At 40.6% G+C, this 23,409-nt stretch overlaps 1 protein-coding gene across 4 annotated transcripts in view; it reads right to left on the bottom strand.

The window, feature by feature from the left end:
• CHD7 (chromodomain helicase DNA binding protein 7) overlaps window positions 1-23,409 on the bottom strand; it is a 124,469-nt gene that overhangs the window by 86,943 nt on the left and 14,117 nt on the right. The window lies entirely within an intron of this gene.

Here is a 23,409-nt window from a genome sequence, read left to right as displayed (position 1 = left end):
GGGGCGGGAAATGCTGTAACGCATTTTAACAGAACAGCTTCAGAGAATTTCCAGGTTAGTTTTTTCACAGGAAGCCTGGTGTGTGCTGAAATGCCTCCTTTTCCCCACAGCTATTCTGTCTGAGTTTGCTTTTTATGGCTCAAACTAGTCAGTCTAACACTATCCTTCCTTTCTAGAACAAGAATTTTAAATGCTATGGCTATAGAAATAAACTTGAAGCTGGTAGACAACAAAGCCCAACCATACAGCAAATAAAAATAAAAAACTACTGCTGCGTTGTTGTCATTATTTAGTAGAAACAGTACTTGCAGACACTGACTTGCCCTTAATAATCAGCAACCACACAAAACCAGGTTTACCTACATGTACATTCACATCTCACATTTTGTTGCAGAAAAGGGATGCTTTCTGTCACTTTGGATGCAAAGTGCCAAGCTGGACTATTTCAACTGCAGGCAATTTGTCCCAAACAAGTTTTAAGGAGAAAATATCAGCACATTCATTACACTTCTTGCAATCATTGTCAAGATGAGCTTCTACAGCATGAAGCAGAGGGCACGAGGAAAAGCACAAGCATTTATCACTCCTCTTAAAATAGCATTTGAATGTCACCTTTAAAACTACACTCTTAAATCTCTTTAGTGCTCAGCTGGGATATTAACACTTATATTTCTAAATCACTTGAGGGTAAATTCCTACGAGCCACCTTCATGTCTCTTAATAACTATTTCTTTTGATTTCATTTCCTTTATTAAGCAAAAGCCATCTGTAGCATTTCTCACCTCAATCAGTTCATTAAAATATAGCATAAGAAAGCTCCAACAAAGCAAGAAAGAGCTTCCTTCGCTGAAGCGAGCTTCACGTGTTAGAGTACTCCAGAGCAAGGCATTCGGTCATGAAAATCCCTGCAGCGATTCAGGATCACCCAAAGACTTGTGACACTGCATGCTGCAGTCAGGAGCTGGCAAAGCTGGGAGTATCACGTACTGCTGGTCTCTGCCTAACGGAGCAGGCTCTTTGCTTGGAAATGCTAAGAAGCACAGGAGCAGCGCGCTGTCACCTCCCAGCCTCTATCTGGGCAATGTCAAACTTGAGATCAGTCGAGGATCTCTCTCCCCCTCAACAACGAAGCCTGCATACATTCACAGAATTCTGGATAGGTGTATGGATATGTGTGCTGATTTTTTTAGGTAAGGTACTCAAATGACCACTCAAAGGTAGACATGCTGTACCCTCCTGAAAGTCTAATGAAGTTTTGCAATAAAACAACCAAATTCCACAAGAATTCTCACTTTGCTATTTGTCACAGATAAGCTAACAGCATCTCCAGAAACACAATTACACAAATAAGACACACATTTGAATTTGCTTTGCTTACTGTTTGTCAGTTGACAGGCTTCCAATAAAACTCAGGATCTAGTCAGCCACCAACAGTCAACATCAGCAAACAGTAGTTAGGGCCAGCTACTATACCCACAAAACCAAGTCAAAGTAGGGTAAGGGTTGTGTTTAAACAAACACACCTCAACTCTGCCCAGCTGACTCCAACACAGCTTGCAAATCTGCACTAAAACCTGTATGGAAGGAGATGTGTTTTAGGTTCCACAGCACGCCTGCTTTCCTCAGCACAAGGTCTTTAAAAAGAAAAGCAACTTCTTATGGTGCATTTTGTATGCAAACAAATCCATCATCTAAATTAAGAGTGAAAACACTGTTTGCCGCTATTTATGATTTCAGCTCGGCATTTTTATCTGAAGTGTGAATTGGTTTCATGCTTGTGCTGTTAATGCTAAAGCAATTAGGTTTAGAACACAGCATGAGAACGCTCGCATGAGAAGTTGTCTCCAAGCCATAGCAGTATTTCTTCATTTAAGTTTGGCTTTAGATTTATGGCTGCAGTCCTTTACAGTCAGCTGTGCTCTCACCAAACCTTATTCTACTTCTCCAAATAAAAAAGTCACCCCTCTGATGTGATATACGACTAACAGTGCGTGTTTAAGAATGAACAACAGTAGCAGCTACTTTCTGATCAAAACAAGTTAACCTCCTTTTGATAAGAAAACAGTCAATGCTAGAATTTCCTAGTAAGCTCTCAACCTTTTATGTTAACAGGATAGATGCCTTCTAGATAGTTAAGCAAGTCACAAGAGTCACAGCCTTATCATAAGTTATGATCATTTCTTCTCTTTTTCCACTGTAAGCAATGTTATTTTCCAGTTTAAATCCTGCCGGCTCAAAAATAAAAAAGCAACCACACTACAGATGTACACAAAGGTAAGTCCTCTACCAAGGTGTAATTCTAGCTAACATAAGTCCCTAGAAAAATCTTTGGGAGGAAGTTTTTCACTCAGAGGGTGGTGACACACTGGAACAGGTTGCCCAAGGAGGTTGTGGATGCCCCATCCCTGGAGGCATTCAAGGCCAGGCTGGATGTGGCTCTGGGCAGCCTGGTCTGGTGGTTGGTGATCCTGCACATGGCAGGGGGTTGAAACTCGATGATCTTTGAGGTCTTTTTCAACCCAGGCCATTCTATGATTCTAAACAGTACAGTTCATTTTCCCATGAAAGTAAGCATACTAACATCAAGACTGGATCGAGACTGACTACCACATAAGCTGGTGGGATGGCATAGGATTTTTTGTTTGTTTGGTGGGTTTTGTTGTTGTTAATTACACAGTTTAAAAATATAGATTCATGCATTATCTTCTCAACTATCCTGTAAGTTAAAATCAACAGAAATTCACAAAGCAACGTTTACTTCCTGGGTGCGAAGGAAAGACCATCTGAATCAGGTATACTGGTGAATATGAATGTATAACACAACAGCTAAAAAGAAAATCTTGACCAAACTCACAGATTCTGCTATTAAATTCTATAGCTTTTCTGTTCCTGAATATGAGAGTTTGCATCAACCCAACTGAACTCAGAGAATATATTTCCTTAATGCTGCCCAGACAACCTACTTCTATTCAAAGTGATTGTACGATCCCAATCACCAGGACACAGCCGATTGCTTAACAACCCTGTTGTCTCAGCAGACAAAGCTTACATTTACTCTAGTCCACAGCATTCCAAGTCCTAAACACCCAGACTTCACATTTAAGTCACAGTTAACCATTGCTTGACTTTGTATTTCAGAGCCCTGCAGCCTTAGGCAGCTTCCCACTTTTACGAGTGGAACAAAACTGGCTGCTGCATAATCATAACCTGATCTAGTGCTGAGGACACTAAAACCTGAATTTCATTAGCCCTGTTCCCAAGGCAGAAAGCAGCAGGTCCCAGCTCTCAAGAACAGGAAGCGACAAGGGCAGCATACAGACACGCCTGCCTTCCACAACGCCATCTGCACATTCTGTTCAGGCTATTTGCAAACGGGCAGGTCCCTCTACATCCTTCTACACAAGAGATTTAGCACCATTTCTGGATAGTCAAAAAGCAAGTAATCAGGATAAACAGAATGTGTAAAGGCAGCTAATACTGGCTGCTCAGAGTTCTTCCAAGTGAGACATGTCATTCACCGCTAATACATTTACAGCTATCAGTGGTATCTCAGACAGAACTCCTAAGTGCTTGACAGACACAGGATTTTTTTTATACAGTGCAAGTACGTATCCATAACACAAGATAATAAATGCTGAAAACAACATGCTGTTTTGAAGAATTAGGCCAAAAAGACCTCTTATGCTAAACACCAAAGCCATGCCAAAGGTCATTTTGAGACTGGAGCCTCAAAATGTAGGATTAAACATTAGGCTACTAAATCTGCATTTAAATATTTCATATTTAAACTGCTTTTCAAAACCACTAAGCTCCCACTGGCTGTTAGGGGTAGTAATTTAAGTATTTGTTGCACAGGAGTAGGTGGCAGAAATAATGGTAACCAAAGAGATCACCTTATGTTTGGAGGAAAGCATTCACCTAAAACTTCATAAATATGTAAAACATCCTGATAACTCCGTAAAAATTATGCTGAAAAATGGCAGTTATGGAAGACAGCTGATGAGACTTCTACCTTTCAGCTCATCTACCTATGGAGTACTATGGCACTTCTGCCTGGACAGTTATGCAAGTGCTGAAACACGCACATGGGAAACACACCTGGTCTCCTGCTTGCTTAATATTTAGTTCTCACTCTATCACAGACAGCTCTCTACGCATGGTACATTCCTCTGGCATATAGATAAGACAAAAAAAAAAAAAAAAAGCAAAAAAGCAGATCTGTAAACTGATTACAATATGATTTTTGACTGTAACTTCCAAAGAAACTGTTCTGACTGCCTAAAAGACTTCTTTTATTCTTTATATAGTAAACATCTCAGAGAGTACAGCTGTGTTAAAAATCAAGTCCATATAGTTTGTATCAGATCAAAGGATGGTAGGAATCTCGCTCCTCCCCTGCCCCAGGAAAGAGAGAACGGACTCACAAGGATGAAAAGAATGAACTCAGGCGACTCAGAAACATTCTGCCTTCAGTGGGAAGAGCCAGCAAATACAGCAAAAGCATTTCTGAGGAGTTTAATTTCACATCTCTGTTAGTAAAACCCAGTTAATTAGGTCTTCACAGAAAACGCATCCACAGTGCCAAAGTTTAAGGCAGTCACTATCTCCTGTTAACATAGCAATGGAGGGCAGGGAAGGTGGAATGAAAACTTCATGTGCCTTCCCTCATAATCAGCTTTTGCATACACAGACTCACCTAAATAACATGAATATTGCTCAGCAACATTTGGGGGGGCAAGAAATCCATTAAGTTCCCCATGTAGCATTTAAGTAGAAACCAGACTGTATTTTATTTCCTTAACACACCACGTACTTTGGCAAAGAACAGACTTTTACAGAGGCAACTGAGGGCACAACAGCCTTGGAATATTTGGCAGCTTGCTGCTGTCAAGCAGCTGATGCAGGAATGACCAGCTAGAGTTCAGCCTGTGCCACACATTTGGAAACAATATCCTACGTCATTCAAGTTCACAGCAGCTTTGATACAAGAACCACAACAGCATCATCGAGGAAGAAAATGATGCAAACCCGCCCGGCCTGGTGTTACAACACACACCGGCGGTGAGTTCTGCATTGCAACGCCAGTAGGGCTGCAAATGCTGCTCCCAACATGGGGCACTGCTAATTTTAAATCAGCACCCACAGCATGAAGCAAGCAGCCACCAGCACACGCTTCTTTCCAGTCTGGACAAGCAGAAAAAGGGAAATGCGTTAAATACTTTTATTTCAAGTGTGCATCTGGGGATTTTTAATGAGGCAACCAGGGCAGGGGAAGAAATTGTTTTTACATTTAAGTACACAACAAACACGAGGTGTGCGTGTGTGCAATGAGGGGGAGGGTGGAATAAATGAAGCCAGAAACACTTCAGTTTTAGCATTATGTGGGTTGGCACTTTAAAAGGATTTCTTCGGTCATCCAACCACCAACACAAGGCTGGAACAAATACAGATGGGAGAAGGGAGAGGTTTATCTAAAAATAAGTCTCAGATAAACAAAAGAAACAACTGCAGCCCAACAACTGATTCGGGAATACTTTCATAAGCACTCGGCAGCCGCCTTATCTCCCGCATAAGGCCGTAGGAGGAGCAGCGTCACCTTAACGCACGGTTTTCGGTGTGAACAACTGCAACGAGAAGCGCTGCAGCCGCGGTGGACAGCGAACAAAAAGCCCGAGCGGGACCCGGGGGGAAGCCTGATATTGCTGCCATCAGTCACCAGAAATCTCCCAGCAATTACGTCCCCTTATAAAGCCGACACTAACCCAGCCGAGGATCCAAGGGGTGGGGCCAGCGGCGACCCGCTGAGGCGCTGAAAAAACACCCGGCGCAACGGATGCCTCTTGTTAAGGGCCGCGCTTTTTGTGCGCCCGCTGCAGTTGTCACTGATTAACCAACTGATCGGGCAATTTCCTACATTCTTTTGCATTTAAAAAGGATCAGAGGGGCTGCGAGCCGTCCCCTTTCATATTCCAGGAGGAGCTGGAGACTGCAGCGGGCCGGCCAGGGCGCGGGGCAGCTCCGGCCGCCCTCCTCCCCCCCCGCCGGGGCCCGCAGCTGAAAATAATTTATCTGCCGGCTCGGCCGGAGCCCGGCATCTGCGATTGGGAGGGAAACGTATCCATCACGAGTAAACTCGAGCACAAAGGCAGGCGGGGTGTCACAGGATACCGAGGGGCAAAGGTCACCGCGGCGAGCGGGAGGCTTAGCGCGGGCGGGCAGGCCGCAGGCACGGCTGGCCGGTGTTCCCGGCCTGCGGAGCGAGCCTGGGCGCGCTGCTGCCGGCATCCCGCGCTCAGCAAAGCGGCCCGCACCGCGGAGCAGCCAAAGAAGCGGGCAGCCGGCGGAGAGCGGGGCTCAGTGCTCTGCCCGTCGGCTGAGCGCCTGGAATTGCCTCATAGAATGGCCTGGGTTGAAAAGGACCACAATGATCATTGAGTTTCAACCCCCCTGCCATGTGCAGGGTCACCAACCACCAGACCAGGCTGCCCAGAGCCACATCCAGCCTGGCCTTGAATGCCTCCAGGGATGGGGCATCCACAGCCTCCTTGGGCAACCTGTTCCAGTGCGTCACCACCCTCTGTGTGAAAGCCTCACCCTGTTCGGAAAGCTGGGCGCCGTAAAAATTCATGAGCTGGATACTTGAATGTTTCCCAGGGTTTCCGAACATGTGACTTTCACCAAAATGTATTTTTTTTTTCTTTTTTCTTTTTTAAAATCACAGGCAGGTTTTAAGACTTCATCATTATCCCAAAAGGCTATTTCCAGCCAGGGAATTTTGAGCACTTTAAAGTAGCCAGATCCTGTATTTTACTTTACCTGTTCCAAGGCCAATACAATCATGTTTCATTCATAGTTTATGAAGTCTGAAAAACCACTTGATGAAATTACAGTCTACCCGTACCACACATGGTATATTTGTCCACGTATATTCTATAATCATTTCAATTTATGACTTGTACTTAAGAGTCATTTTCCTGTACATGTGTTCTTCATAAATACTGGGAGATCACAGCATGCATTTGTACAGGAACCACATATCCACACTCATTTCTGTGAAGATAAATACACCTTATATATCCAAAGTGAAAAGCCAGAGTTTTCACAGAACTAAAGGGAACATATTTCAGCATCACGGAACAAACCTGTAGTTCCCCTTCATGCTCTTTACATGTAGCAAGATGAATCATCCTACATCTGAACTTAAGCCCTCATTCAGCTTCTAGCCCTGATGGTAATTTTTGCCCAATACATTCAGCATACTGCCTTTGAACCTTTCAGCAAATAGGAAAAATACATATTACATTGGTTAAGGATTACAAAATATCAATTTTTTTTGCCATAAATAATATCAATATTTTATAAACTAAATACTTAAAGTGAAATCACATATGCTCTATTGGATTGTACAAATCTCCCTTTAAGATATTACAGATCTCTTTTCCAACAAACATACTAATACAGGATTATTCTTTTGTTTTATATGCATTAGGCTATTTAAAGGTACTGCTACATTATTTCACTAACTTTAAGTCAACCATAAAGAAAAAGAATTTGGAGGTGAGGGGAGAAGCAGGATGGGACACTGAAGGAATGACAGTAGATGGAGTGAAGAGATTTCAGGAACCTTCATTTACAGCCTGGACTGCTAAGTAGGTCCTCGGATTTCCCACAGAATATGGCAGCTGACATACAGAACAAATACTGAAACACTTTCCGTAACTTCTACTTATTGGACTACCAGAGTTTTTTTAATAGAATCATTTGAGTTGGAAGGGAACTTAACTTCATCCGGTCCAACTCCCCTGTAATGAACAGGGACATCTATGCATCTAGAACACCCTGCTCCTTTTTTTAAAAAAAAAAAAGATATGCCAAAAAGGTATGCCTGGCTTGTGCATCAGGAACAAGCTCTTTTATGTTTAAAGTTGCTTCTTTGTTCGTTCTTTTAAAACACATCACCTGCCTCAGTGATGATCAGCAGTTATTAAGACCACATCATAAAGTGGCTACACGAAGCTATTCTCTGCAAAGGAGAATGACAAAAAGAACTTGAAGCTCTCCACGGCCCTCTCCACAGACTAAGATACTGAAGAATAAAGGAACTGCTACCTTCAGAGTTCACTTACTGCCTACATTCCCTTGCCTTGGTCCAAATTTAAGCACAGGACAGTTCACAGAGTGCATACACACATGGAAAAAGGTGCCTATACAGCATAGGCAATCCTGGCAAAAGTTACTCATTTGGAATGGAGACTGCTAGATCATCAGGTCTGGTACCCACTGTAGCTTTTCTTTCTGCGCAGGACTGAACTAGATTGCTTTTCCTAGATATAACCAGAGGAGATTCCAAATGAAGAGAACCAAATCATCTTGTGCAGATCTTTAATAGGTCTCCAGTTTCTTCCTTGTAAAGAACTGTGGTGCTTTCATGTGCATTGTTTAACCGATATACACTTCTAAAATAGCTCCAATGTATTTCTACTTTAAGAAGTCTTTCAGGGAAAAAATTGCCTTCTGCATTTTTAGAACTATGCTATCTCACTCTCATTTTCACCAAGATTTTAAAGAACTTGGAAATAGTTTGCAAATCAAAGATAATTACTGACCCACTCTCCAGAGCCACCGTCATTCAAGCTATTGCAAGCTGTAGAAGCAGCTGACATTTATCTGCTACAACCCCCAACAGGAACGTCTTGAGCTACCTCCAGGTTCTCCACAAGCTTGTCACAGACTGATGACAGTACCTCAGTAGTGCAACTAATCGTGAATAAGATGTGAAAGGAAATTTTTACTCATCTGAAAACAAACTTGGAGGAATCTACCAGGAAACAGAATCAGTTGCCATCTTCTCTCAAAAAGCTGGCCTAAAGTCAGTTTTAAAAGAAAACACATCACCTTCACTGTTCCTAATAATTTCACTTAAATTAACCTTCCAAATTTATCAATCTTGCTGCATCATTTCAAGATTATACGCTTACAAAACCTCTTAAAAATAAACCCGTTCCCACAGTGCTCTCCCTTCAGCACGAACAAATCTTTTTCTACTCACTGAAAAACTTCTGAGAGATTAAAATTTAGTGTTGAGGGATTCTTTTTTGTTTCTTTGGGGTTTTTTTGTTTGTTTGTTTCCTTGTTTTGCTATTTTAAAGTAGGAAAAGCAAGCAAATTAAAGGAATATCCTCATTTTTTGTCAAACTATTCTACAAACATCAGAAATAAGAAAGCTTATTTTGATAGCTGTGGAAGAGGTTTGGGGATCCACTTTGCTGGACCAGTAATTTCTTCAGTGAAGAAGTCTGATTCATAAAATAGCCTCATTAAAGAAAAACAAGAGGCAAAACAGCAGCAAAGATCCTAAAGCAAAAGAATTCAGGATTCAGATTCAAATATCTAAATACGTATTCCTTTCCTCACAAGCTATTAAACAAAAATTACAATTTCATTTTCTTTCTACCCAAAAAAAAAAAAAAAAAAACAAACCTCATTCAAAATTCAACAGCCATCAAAAGACCAAAACTATGAACCCTTACACTGTGCTTTCCTAAGAAGCAAACAGTAAATGGCATTCTCATAGCATCCTTAGCACATCAGGAAGTGGCCTCTCTCTCTCTCAGCATGCAAAGACTTACATCACCTTGAACCCAATATACACTGCACAGCTGAGGAAATAGAATGGATGAGGCTCTGCTAGAGATCAATTGATTTAGGAATCACAGGCACTGGTGTCAGACAGAATGCTTATGCTTCTATAAGCTGATGCTGTTTGGATCTACAGCTGAGATTCAGGTAACTGTTTCATTAATGATGTTTACAGAACAAAATACAGCTCCTTGTCCTCCCCATTACATATCCTACATAAAGCTGGTCACGAGATATAAGTATTCAGAAGTAACTTGAAAGAAACAATAAACTGCCTGATGCCAGTAATAAAACCTTCACAATGAGCTTTCCTGACCAACTTTTTACGCTACTCTTTAATTATTGCATCTAATCACAGAGTATTATCCAGAAACCTAAAGTACAGATGACCATAATTCTTCCTTTCCTACCCTGCACCTGAAATCCTCATGTCCTGTCAGAGAACCAACCATTTCTGTACTTAGTCTTGAAATAAGACCACCTCAGAAAATCACGTGTTATTCCTCAACAAAAACTACACATTCAAAGCAAAGCAAGCAATGAAACATTATATATATGATAAACTTCAGTGTCTTATCACTCTAAAATATACAATGACAACCAGATAAACTGACTTTATGCCATGTGAACAAAGTTTTTGTAAAAAACTGCTAAGGGAGATGTTGTTCAGCCCTCAAACCCAGCTCTCATGTCAGTGTAACGGATGGTAACAGAGGACATATCACCAACGGCACCTATCATAACTCCACAGCACCCAACACATTGGACTGGATGATCTTGAAGGACTTTTCCAACCTCGGTGATTCCATGATTTCAGACAGTTTACAAATTACTCCAGCCTGGTTCTGAGCATCCAGGTAAGATAGCTGCCACCTTTCCTTTCTAAAGCAGACCTCACTAGTCAGCCAAGTCCCACTGCAAGTTTGGTTGCATTCTCAACTTACTCAGAGGCCCATGACAGTAAAAACTAGAAGTATTTACTTTAATATTAAGGTTCTTGGTAACTTTTTGTTCCTCTGGAAAATTGCATTTGTGCTTTTGCCCAGAGACATTGTAAATGCCTCCAAGGATAAGGCATCTAAGGCCAGACTTGATGGGTTCTTAGGCAGTCAGATCTAGTGGTTGGCAACCCTGCCCACTGCAGGGGGGTTGGAACTAGATGATCTTTGAGGTCCTTTCCAATCCAATCCATTCTGGTGATTGATTTCTGACTACTTACAAAGCAACTTTCCAGGGTCAGGAGGCTAAGGTTTTGTTGAACAAATTCTGAGTCTCACTTCTGACAATATTAACCCTCTTATTAAAAAATTGCTGCATAAAAAAAGCAAAAAAAAAAAAAAAAAAAAAAAAAGAAAATCACTGCACAGTATTTCATCAATATCTGGGTGCACGCTTAAAAGGGGAATTTCATAGAATCCTAGAATTTCTCTTTTTCTTTGGGGATCTCAAGATTGTAAACAGCATAACATTCAAGAGGGATTATTATTTTTTCCCACAACATCAAGATACTCTAACAAGAAGCAGGGTAAGTCTCTTTTTCTCTCTACAATAAACATGGAATTCCATTTAGTTCGCTTAAACCAGAAGAATCAGCTCCATGCTATCAGCCTGGTCCACTAACAGCCCTTATTGATAACTGGGAATTAAAGATTATTGATACAGCCATGACATACTACTTCACTCAAAATTGTACAGTTCATTGTTCATGTTTAGTAACTATCCCCTACGTCTTCTTCACAACTAGGACAAAACTACATTCTCTCATCTTCTAAAGTACTAAATTAAGTAACAGCATCAAAACTGGAGCAAATTTACAGCTAAGGTCTAGAACAGTACTTGCAAAAGCCTTTTTTTCCCCCAGAACTGAAGTCCACCAAAACAAGTTTAAAGGCAGGGTTTCATTCAAGAGGAAAGGAAAAAATATACATCAGCAAAGCACTGATGCAAGGAACATACACAAGACAGAAACCTAAGTAGCCCCTGTATTTCAAATCTATGACAGCAACATAGTCCAATCATTTATACTGCTGCTTCTTAATATTGTCAGAAAAGCAGCATCCATCTGTTATTTCACAAAAGACATACCGCCCTTTATGACAACTGTTAGAAATGAAACCACGTCACAGGACACATTCCAATATCTTTATAGTTTCGAGAACTAGGCTGAAGACGCCAGATTATACTTCAAACTTCAGATTTCATAGGAGCCCAGAGACCACCCAGCTTCCCCTGCTTCTTTTTGACATCTGCAGCTTTGACTGAATGCAAACCCAGATAACTACTAATTCAGCCATTTAAAGTAATTTCCCATTTCTGCTGTACCATACAGTAGCTAATTAACTGGAGAGCCTGTCAGTACAAGGGCTAGCACACCAGATAATCCAACTCTTAAACCATCAGTAGATACACCACTGCTTGTTGTCCCCAAATGTATAAAAAAAAAATCACAAGTTGGTTTCTCTTTGACACTGACTTTGCATCTTTTCTAGTAATGCTCCAAAACGTGAGAGGCAGGGAGGGAGGAAGCTTTTTTTTTTTTTTAAACACAAAAAAAACAAAAAAAACATTGCAGAACCCCTTACCTGATATCTCCATACACACTGTCACTGCTTAACTGAACTACGAGTCTATTAACAGCATGATAGTTGTTCGTGAGTGAGCACCAACTCAGATGGTGAGTCACATAACTGCTATCCATCAAGAAAAACATTCCTGTCTCATCGAGTCCTCTCCTCCTTGGTTACCATTTCCCTCACTCCATATTTTTCAAGAAGGCAACACATTACATGGGCACAGAGCTTCTCTTTGCACAGAACAGTGCGTGACAACTGCATGGACAGTCATGCATTACCACAGAAAACCATTCAGAACTGTATTGCACCTCCAGTAATACAATACATTCATTCTCCCAAAATGCAGTGTTTTATTTCTATATTATCTGTTTCACCAACATCAAGCTAATAAATGCATGATCCCCAGCCAGAGAAATCAGTGACAGAGTCACACATGCACATAGCTGCTACCAGTGCTAATTTGAGGAATACGTAGAAACATTTCTTTCTGGAGAAGGAGCATTAGCACTTTTAACGTGCTCCGGGATTTCAAGTTGAACATAGGAATCATTAAAAAAAAAAATCACTTTACAGTAATTTTCAACTGGTTGCCTAACACCCATCTCCTAAGTGACTATCATCAAAACACAACTATAACACCAGTGACAAATTAATATTAAAACCCTTCAGTGAGATCACAGAACTCCTCAAAACAAAACAGCCCAAGCTGTCAGAGCACACTTCTCCCATATGCGGTGTAGCAGCAAGGGTCTGGAAAACAAAAGCTTTGCTCAGTTACAGAAATTGGTAGTAGGTGCATTCCTCATTCACACGCAGCATTTTGAAATCCAAACCAATTTGCCAGCACCTAAACAGACTTAAAAAGCTAACAAGAAGTATTTCCAAAAGAGAAGCCCAACAGAAAAAGGCAAGCTGCTTGCATGCTTGGCCAACTTGACGAGCCAGGAATGCACTCTGATGTACACAGGCAGGGATAACTAACGAAGTTCAGCAGTGTTTCTGCACACTGGTGGGTCTAAGCAGACCCCAGCCCTCCTCCCGGGCAGGGGCAGCTGCAGTACAAGCAGTGCTGGAAGCCTCTCCCACATGATGGAGATAAGGAAGCACGTTCATTCCATAGAAATGAAGATGTACCTAACAAATATTAAGATATTGGACACGTGTGCCAAGGTTCTGGAGGCTAAGGAGAAGTACACAAGCCATATTCTCAAAACCCACAACCCCTAATTCCCAAAGGTAAGCATGGTGTCTGGTCCTTAGGCACATTACTCAGCTCAGCAGATGAAGGAAACAGTTGCACCAGCAGGCCTCAGAACAGATGGAAAGCAGAGCAGCTGAGGAGAAGGGAAGCGTCTGTGTGGGACAGAGGTGGGGCACGCGGGCCGTCCCTTCTCCCAGCTCTCAAGCTGTGTGCAGCCATCACTGAACTTCTAGCTGCACTTGGGAGAAAGCTGAAGGCAGCCATAAGTGACCTGGTGATTTAGTGCCCCCTGCTTCCCCATTCAGAGGACAGGGATGGCAAGAGTCACACAAGGAGGATCTGCAAGTGCTGAGTACGAGCTTCTCAAGGGTGGCAGAGGAAAAGAAGCTTGGTGACGGGTTAAGATCAAAACAGATCAAAATTTGAGGGATGCTTTTCTTTCTTTTTTTTTTTTTTAAGATGTATTGGAGTAGCAGAGCAGCGCAGAAATACATACACAGAAATAGTGGAGGAAGAGGAAAAAACAGAGAAAGAGAGGAAGGATAAAAAAAAAAAAAAAAAAAAAAAAAAGAAGAAAACCCTGACATATGGTACAATTATTTCACTACAGTTTAGATTCACAGCTTTACAACACCTGCACAGTTAATAACCATATTAAGTCATACATGATGTCACCACTGTTTCCTTTCTCAACTTGGTTAACTGTTAGGGGAAAGCATCTAACATGGGTTTCCGCACTCTTGGAAAGATAACTGACTGTCCAAGATGTAGATGTGCATCCCCAGCATTGTCTGGAACGCAACCTGCACAAAATCCTCAGGAGAGACAAATGGACCAAGTACTTCAGGGACACAAACACTCCATAGAGATGGTTTTACAAAGCAGAAACAGACGGGTTTGGGTTTTTTCCCCCCCCCCCCCCGACTTGATTCTTCTAATCCTGGTTGGAAGCATCTCCTGCAATCCTTTTGGCTCCTCAAGTCAGGAGACAAGTAACTAAACTGATCAATGTGTAAGACAGAAGCCCTCATATCAGAGCAGCAGATTAATGTTAATCTAGATAATGCAAACAAGGTCATTCAGTGCTTGCAGAAGGCACATATAAATACTCCATTATATTTATATAAATAACTGTTCTTCACCCGGCCTGCCATGTAGGTTTAGACTTTGAACGCTGATTATCAGTAGCTGTAAGCAAGTGCAGAACCAATAGGGCAGCGGAAAGTTTTTCATGACAGCTTTTCCTCCTCATTTATTTCTGTTCCTAACCACAAACAAGATGCCTTCTTTCTACTGCTTACCCCAAACATCTCGATCTAACCATTAGAAGAATTTGCATCACCACAGGGCAATGAACAGCAACCATAGCACAAGGAAGAAGCAAAAGCTAGACAGCTGCTTTCAAGCAGCACAACCCACTGGAGCAGCTTAAGTCTACACCACTCATTCAAACAGCCTTCATGCCGAAGTCAGGTAGGTAGTTCAACAATCCAGCTTGAAAACCATGGCATTAAAATAAGCCAGGCATCTGTTGTGTGGAAACATGACTCTGCTATGACTTCCAGAGGGAAAAAAAAAGGAATTCTAATTTGGTCAAATGCATGAAAAAAATATTTTGCACTGAACTGATTAGCCATGCAGTCAATACGGAAACACTATTCCAAACATGGGAAGTTACCACACCTGCTGGCTTGCAGGGAAAACTGCTGACTTTGAACTGTTTTATACCAACGTAAAACTAGAGTGAAGGATGCACATACATTGTGGGATCTGACATTAGAATTTCTTTTAGGGAAGAAGTGTTATACGTCAGTGTGATTCAGGAAAATAAAGGTCATTTGTGAACGCTCAGTCTATTTGTCAGGAGAGTAAAAGAACAGGTCTTAGTTTAGGCCTTCCAAAAGTAGTTAATTCATGGTGCTCGGAGGACTGCCTCCAGCAGTTCAATCCAAGCACACACACGCTGCCTCAATAAATGGCTGTTTTGGATAAACATGCTACTTAAGGGAAAAATATTTCATCTACATTTAGTCCATAACAAGGAAGCCTTCTGAACACAGAGAGGTAAAAATTTCTTAGATTTCTCATAACACTTCCTTTGATCACATTGTACGCAGTCTTCCCTAAATTGTCTGCAGTCTTCCCTAAATCCTGCATATTAAAAGCCCATTAGCATAAGATTGGGTTTTATATATTCCTTTCTAAAAAACATATTCAACCCAACATTTTTAGAATATATCCCCCTATTTGAAACACTTTTGTTCCAAGAGCTGACCATTACAGACTCTTTTCTAGATATGGCAGGACAAATTCCTTCCTGTCTGAGAGTTTCCATGGTAATAAAAGTCCCCTTTAAACACATTCACGGTGGTTTGGGCAGGCCAAACAGGCAGCCTTTGTACTGAAAAGCTCCCTCTTTGTACTCCTCTGTGCTGATCCTGCACAAACTACCGTAAAAGTGTATTTTAGTGGAGGCAGAGTAAAACTAAGGCTCACATCAGTTTCACACGACAACTGTTTATTCCACAGCCCAGACACAACCCTCTAGAAGATTCCCTTCCCAAAGAATTTCAAGTGGTTGAAGAAAGCAAGATACAGGCCAGTCTATGGCACATTTCAAGCAGCCCTAACCCAAGCAATTTCACCACTATTAAAAAACAAAAACAGAAGTGCAATGACAAACCTCCGTTTCTCTTCCCCGCTCCCCATCCTGCAGCCTCATTCTGCTTGGAGATGGCACATTTACATCAGTGCTCACATTCCCTGTTAAAATGAGGCAGTCTTGACTGATACCTCTGTATCAGTGTGTCATGGAAAGGGACTGGGAGGATGACCTAAAATGTGCTTTAAAAATGCTATTTTGAGAAATGAACAGAAACACAGACTGTTTTAGGATGTCCAGTAAAGAGGCTCCCTTTAAATTTCTACCTGTTCACATTTGTATTTGATACCTTTGAGTACTAGCACAAATTTTGACGCAGTCTTGCAATTAAATGAGCATTTTTTTTTGTGCTTCAAGTGTACATTTCCACAAGTCTCATGGTATTTCAGATTTCGATTTTTTCCCCCCCAGTATCAACACAGCAGCCCTCCTACAGAAGCTGGACCAACTCTACAAGCAATAGAGTCTCTTAAAGAATTAAGTCATCAAGCACACACATGCAACTTTAATTCACTAAGAAAAAGATTTCAGCTGTCCTTTCAATTTTCCTTTGTTAGCTTTTGAAAAATTGGTATGCAGATTTCATTTTAGATAAAAAGCCTGTACTTCCTGATGAGTTTGTTCAGATTTCAGATGTTGTACGTACCTTCAGACATCTCAAAACTCTTAAGTGCAGTTCAGTTCCCAAGCCAATCTTTCACTGCTTATGTTAAAATAAGGCAAACTGTAGGGATCTGACTTGCACAGTCAGTTTTTCCTCCATTCCACTTAAAACTGAGGCTTTTTCTTCGCCTCACCTTGCAGAAGTTTCAGCACAGCATATATAGTCTCTAGTCTAGGCTGTCAAGAAAATGCACGAAGAAAGCAGCAAGATCACACAGAGCAGCTGAAAGATCAACATACTGCTTCATCTCTCTCATCTGAGGTGTTCTAACATACCACCCCCACACTCTTCTCCCATCCTCTCTCCTGTTTAACCCATTTCCCCTTGGGTGCCTCCGTCCCCAAGAGGTACAGTCTTGATTGAAGAGCCTCTTTGCTTCCCAAGAATTGCAGCGGTTTGTATGGAAAGCATTATCCAGATGAGTGAAAAATCTGTCTTGTAATCACTTTCACAAGAGTTAAGAATGAAAATACCCAATCTTTGTCAGATCTAATTTAGAAACATTTAACTTTCCTTTTTGACAATAGAGGAAACAGCCTTATAACTATGGCAACTTTGAAATGATGGGAGGCAGACCAATAACATTTAACAGTGGTAGCAGGAACACGGTTGGACTAGATGATCCTGTAGGTCTTTTCCAACCTTGTGATTCTATGATTCTATTCTACGATTTACAACAAACTGCACAGAAAGGAGATGTTTCAGAAAAGCAAGTTATGCAGAAGTAATCAGGTCCCAGAGCAGCAAGCTATAGCTTTAACTGTCTGGAGAAGCTTTGGGTAGGCAGGTTTTAAAGAGGACAATCATAGCAGGTACAGGAAATTAGAAGATAAAGCAGTCATGAAACCTCTTAAAAAAAAAAAAATCTAGTAGCTCACTGACTACTTGCAATTGAAATCACACACACACACACACACACACGTATATATATGTTTTTGCTTAAGCAATAGCTAACAGGCTTTTCCAATAGAAAATTTCAGGAAAAGAAACAGAACAGAATTTGTTTTGGTTGCCAGCAAAACCCAGTCTATCGCTTTCGTTGAAACTAGTCCAATTTAAACAAACATCAATATAACATCCCACATTTCTCATGCTAACAAATCTTATTAAGAATACTTCCACAAACACACGGCGTTGCTCAGTTATTAACAAATAACATTTCTTACAGGGCCCTTAAGGATTATTTATAGTAAATCCATGTACTTCAGCAACCCAGCTATGAATCTATCTCCTTAAACAGATGCAACTTGTTAGGTGATTCTCCCTGTAGGTTGCAGTGTCTGTGAGTATGTTTAAATTGCCCTCAGATTATGCTTTATCAAGCTATCATGCTGATTGCAAGATAACTGAATATAATCAGAAAAGGTAAACTGTAGCCTCTATTTCTTACACATCCACTTCTTAGAATCAGTCATCATACAACAGAGATTTCATTACCACCCTGCTCTGACAGAAACCAATATTAATTATTATTTGAATTAACCTTTGAGCCGTAGTTTTCATCAGTACTCAGTAAAGACATGGACAATTTCTAATTACATTCTACCCTCATTATAAGTCACCAGGCTGTAAAGCTGCATCTGACAAGACTACTATACTTGGCCTTGAAATGCTTTGGACTTCACTATAAATCTTTCAGAAACACCTAAGAACTCATTGAATAGAAGAGCTATCGCACAGGATGCTTCTCCAAGGATTCAGGGGTGTTTTTAAAGGGATACGAACTGTGATAGCACAAACCTGCGACACTTTTGCTGGAAGAGAATGACCTATCGGTGGCTTTATCATTCAACTTCATTAAATAGGGGATCTTTTACCTAAACTTAAGTGCAGTATATCCGCTCAGTCTACCAACCGCAATTAGGCAGCAATCATCAACTCTAAATTATACTCAACAGTGTAACAAAAAAAGTTATTTACTCTGCACTGTAGGCTATACTTACTACAGCCCAGAGAGAGAAAATGTATTCTGAAAAGAGTTTGCTCTCGAGCAGGGAAGATGGATTTTCCAAGGTCATAAATGGAAAATGCCCACTAATCGATATACAAAGATTGGTGCAAGAGAATACGGTTTTCTTCTGTAAGTTTTCTGCTTTTCCTCACACAATCACTTCACAGTCAGTTAGCGAAAATATACTGAAATACATACACAGGGAAAGCAGATGCCATTTGGAGAACAGGTTTCCACCCTTGACTATGCCAAATCTCTTGAATGAATAGGTTAAACTTCTAAATGAGTTGCTTCATTTACACAACTTCCACAAAGCACACATTTATTAACTCCAAATGCTCCAATACCGAGCAGAAGATGATTTCATTTGAAAGAATACCAAAGGCTGGGATCTGTCAAGCTTCAAAACCAGGACTTGACTTGGCCACTGATTCTAGGCATATTTCAAGATTCTGTTTTCAGCCTTCCACTGCTGAAAATGCTTATATATCTTAAAACAGAAGCCTCAACATAAAGTTAAATTCCAGTGGATGACATTGCATGTTACAGAAACCTGGGACTAGATTAACACCACAGATATGTTATGTTTTAATTCTGTTCATTTGCAAACCACTTTGTAAATGCTCTTAATCACACCAAAAATCTAGGTAACATAAACATTTTCAAGAGAAATTACAAGCCATAAGGAAATCCAATATAAAATCTGGAATTACACCGAAAACACGTTTAATTGCATGCACAACTAATGACTGACTTCATATCAGTTAATGCCCAGCAATCTTGTAATCATGTAGGGCAAGTGACAGTCCAGGACAAGTGCAGTTACGTACTATCGGGCTTATCATAAGGCAGAACAAAACTAGCAGATTTCAGATCTCTTGCTTTTGGGAAAGGCCAGGGACTATGGATGGGACTTTAGTCAATGAAAATGCACAGTGTTTGTAAGGTTGCTGTTGTTAGTATTACCAGTTCTGAAAAAATGCATCTATCTTAACACAGAGATTGTGTTTTTCTTTCCAAGCAGGATTATCAAGATCACCATCTTAAATTATGCCCACAAAGTCTTAAACTACCCATGCAATTTGCCTTGAAGTCCCAAGTTGTCCATTCTAAACACAAGAATTGGCCAGAGCGATGTGTTGCTTGGTTTCTTTTTTGCCCACGACATTACTAGTTTTTCCAAAAGTTACCTCAAGTTTGTATCATCTCTGTTACAGCAGTACCTACCTGAATATTCAGAAATATTTTTTAAATTTTTTTTTTTACTATATATTAGGTGACAGGATTACTATGATTATTATTCTGCTTCTCCAAATAAAACACCTAAGTAGTACCTTGGCTATTTCCTTTCTAGATGTAAAAAGGGGAAAGGGGAAGAAGAGAGGAACAGCAGCTTTCTCAACCATAAGACACCATGCCTATACAAATTATCTGTGTCCTTTCACTACCCCTCACCTATCCAGTTAATAGGAAAATGAGGCTGAGTGACGGGCAAATGTAAATCAATTCATGCTCCAGTCACATATGCTTCCTGACTCATATCAATAATTATATGGGGAGGAAAGTAAGCATGAGAAGCACTGTAGGATATTCAGCCTCCACTAACATTTTTAAAGTACTTCCCATGTAAGATTTCCAAAAACTTGTTGTTGTAGTTAACTCAAAAAATCTCTACACAGTTTTAAACTTCAGGGTACACCACAAGGAACAAATGTGCATGTAAACCCATGAAAAAAGCAGGGAAGATTGATAATTTGCTGTCAAAGAGTCAGTTTTGATTTTATCCTACAACAAAGCCAACTTTGGGATGCTATTGCACTATCATGCAACTGCTCTGCAATCCTCTCACGCAGGGATGTGAAACTTAGAGCACGTGATTTCATACCACCCATTGCCACATACTTCTTTTCTGATTAAGAATGAGATAACGTGCTAACACCACCAAACTTAGCTGAAGACTTCTCTGGCCCACAGAAAGGCTCTCCTGCCTTTTAGTTCGATCCCTTACTCATAATTCACCCTTATGAAGCTGAGCTTCTAACGTAGTTCAGAATAAAGCAACCGACCATCCAACTGCCTCAGTTTTCAGCAATTCAGAGCTACAATTCAATTAGTAATTGCCAGTGATTGCCACCCAGCTACTTTGTTAGGAACACACCTGGTGGGGCACAGCCTAGTAAAAACTTGCTGCCAGCCCAAAAAGATACTGCCCTATTGATGGCAGGGGCAAACAAAAGCCATACACGTGCCCTGAATGAGCACCACAGAAGAAGCAGCAGATACCTGCAATCCATAGCCTTACTCATGCTACCAGATTAAGAGCAACTTCCTCCTCCCAATGCCACTTTCAAAATCCCATGTGTGTGGGGGGATGGGGACAGGGAGGTGAGTGGAGGAAATGACAGCGCTGCAGCACCTCGTTTTGTTTATCAGCTATTCATAGACCATGACGAAATCTCCTTGAACTGTCATGTCATTTTTTTCTTATCAAATTCGCTTCTGCCACTTTTAAACAAGCCTGTGAGCAGTGTCTTCTAATAAATCAGCCCATAAAAACCCCAGTTCCACTTAAACATGGGCAATAGGTGACTGACAGTTTACGATCTTCCACTACCAGGGCTGCACTGTACTCACGTGGAACAACCATGCAGCTTCTGATTGAACAAATTCCAGATTTTCCTTCTACTCATGAAGGTTACTTAGGAGGAAGAGCTCAAAACACACTGGTTTTGGAAGAGATACAAAAAAAAGTCTGACCTACAAACACCCATCATTGCTTCCCCCATTAAACATCATCTTACAACCCACTGTTTCCAGTCATGTCTTGTCCGGCTTCATTTCAACCCGTTACTTCAAATCATGCTGTGAGCCTACATTCTGCCATCAGATGGAACAGCATCCCTCCGCTCTCTGCTAGGTGCTTTGCTGACATTATTTTAAGCACAGAGCGACACCATTCTAAAATTCTTTCAAGTTACTTTGTATTCCAAAAACCTGCACTTCTATATAGGATTTGTTTCCTGCTGCCCCTCAACAAATCCAGCTGACCTACAAGCACATTCATTTCAACTTCACTTAGGAACTAAACAAAACCAGCCCATAAGTGTATTTTATACATATAGGAGTCTACCTAGAAGGTTTCATGAGAAAGCTTAAAAATTAACTTGCCCAAGTACAACCACAACTCCTCAACACCTGGAATGAGTGCAAGCCCTCCATGACACCCATGGTCTTGGCAGGAAGAGACAGAAGAACTCTCTAAAAATTCCACTTCTTTGTTAACTTCTGTGAACTCACAATTGCCACCTTCCAGAGCATCCATTTTGAACCAACTGCTCCTTCATCACAAAATCATGAAGAAGCAGACCCAAACAGCTCATAATTTTTGCAGAACACACTTTTTTCCATTACTTAAGAGCAAAACTCTCAAAATTCAGTTGCTTAGTCTGAAATAGATATAGATGCAATATTTCTGCATACTTTGCAAGTCGAAGCAACTAAGATGGCCTTGTCTCTAACAGAAATCATCATACAGAACACAAAATAACAGTAAATGCTCATGACTTCATGTTTTCAGTTTGATCCTTCTACTTTCTCAAGTACACATCAGCTAAGCAAAGCAGTATAATTCTCAAAAGCCCCCACAAAGAAGATACTATTTCTGCAATCTTTTTAAAATACACTAGTCACATCTATACGTGAATAAACTCTTACTGTTCCACCACGGCTTCAAGCACCAAAGGTTTTTATACAGAGTGGTACTGTAACATGTCACATACTATGATAAAACAGAGAGACCTCAGTGCTAAACAATTAAATACTATTCTACACTACTGGTTTTCACATAGGAAGCGAAGAAGAAGAAAAATCAAAGTTGTGGGTCCCATGATAACTACAGCTAGATTATAATGCTATTTTGTACTGCATATTTGGACAAATGCACCAATTTACAATTGATGGGGAATTGTCATCAAAGGACACAGTCACATACTTTGTCTCATTCTTAAATCCGTGGCATCCAGTTCAGGTTTCCATGCTACTTGCACAAGTCCGCAAGATAACTGATTTGCTGGCAAAACAGGTTATAAAAGCAATTTAAACCATACTTCTCTAACACTTCTCTGAAGTTATGGTGAAACACGCAGTGTTACACTGTAGCATTTTAACAAGATTATGGACTATTTCAGCATCCAACAAATTCTATTACACTCACATTTGTCCACATCACGTTTGACTTGACTATAGCACAACAGCTATTGCTAATGAAATTTATTAAATACATTTAAGCTTAGCATTTCTAAAAAGCAGCAACCACCAGAATATATTATTGGAGTGCTTACTTTGGAAAAAAAAAAAGTATGAAAAATGAGGAAGCTTGGTAAGAGAACCAAAGTTGGACAAAATGGTTGCAAGTGACAGACAAAAAATAGAAAAAAAAAAAGAGCAAAAAACATTCAAAGATAAACCAGAAGCTGGGAAATTAACACAAGAAATAACGTTCTTCATAAAGAGAGAATTAATAAATAGAAGAACCAGCAAGTAAAAATGTAAACAAACAGCACATGCGCAAAAGGGCAAAGCAATAAAAGCTCATTTCACACAGGCCACATACATGAAGCCTCCTAGAAAACCCAGTGGGCTAACGCACACCATGATACAAAATAGTCTAAGAAAACAAAGGGCTTCTTCCATTCACTGCCACTAGAGAAGCTAAGGGAA

This window comes from Lagopus leucura, unplaced genomic scaffold (assembly GCF_019238085.1).
Source record: "Lagopus leucura isolate 7727_CA_CO unplaced genomic scaffold, USGS_WTPT01 Super-Scaffold_100002, whole genome shotgun sequence".
In the NCBI taxonomy this organism is placed as follows: domain Eukaryota; kingdom Metazoa; phylum Chordata; class Aves; order Galliformes; family Phasianidae; genus Lagopus; species Lagopus leucura.
Note: the sequence above shows the minus strand (reverse complement) of the source record. Positions and strands in the feature narration are given on the sequence as shown.